Source organism: Bombina bombina, chromosome 10, assembly GCF_027579735.1.
Source record: "Bombina bombina isolate aBomBom1 chromosome 10, aBomBom1.pri, whole genome shotgun sequence".
In the NCBI taxonomy this organism is placed as follows: domain Eukaryota; kingdom Metazoa; phylum Chordata; class Amphibia; order Anura; family Bombinatoridae; genus Bombina; species Bombina bombina.
Window position 1 is genome coordinate 144,431,431 of NC_069508.1, and position 740 is coordinate 144,432,170.

Consider the following 740-nt stretch of genomic DNA (forward strand, 5'->3'; position numbering starts at 1 on the left):
GAAAGAAGCTTAAAGTGAAGATAAACTTTGGTGAATGAAAGACCGTTTTTAAAAAAATACTATTTAAAACAGGGGCACTTTCATTCATCAAAGTTTACAAAGCAGCCGTTTTGTTAAAAAAATTACCTTTTTTTCTTTTCACTGCTACAGCAGCTTCCCCCACCTAGAAAATGTCTATTCACATGTCAGCAATGACTAATCCGGCTTCCTCCAATCACAGCATGGCCTCAGGCAATGACTACCCTGGGGGGAAAGCTGTGTTTGGAGGAAGCAGGATTAGTCATTACTGACGTGTGAATAGAGGATCTCTATGTGGGGGAAGCTGCTGTAACAGTGAAAAGAAAAAAAGGTAATTTTTTTACTAAAACGGCTGCTTTATAAACTTTGATGAATGAAAGTGCCCCTGTTCACTTTAAGTAGGCTGACCATATTGCCGCTTTAAGAAGGAACACATATGAAAAATACATATGTGAGGGTTCTTATACAAAACCATTTCTTTAAACAGCCCTGAAAACAGCCCTGACATATGTATTTTTCATATGTGTCCCTTTTTAAAGCGGCAATATGGTCAGCCTAACTTTAAGGGACATAAAACAGGTTGAGATCTGTGCATATCATAAAAGGGCTAATTAATGAAAAATAGTTTGCATAAAAATTTTTTTTAAATTTGCTGGAAAGTATTTTAAAATAATTTTCAAAAATAGGCAAAATGAATTACATAACTAAGCTGCCTGGAGCAG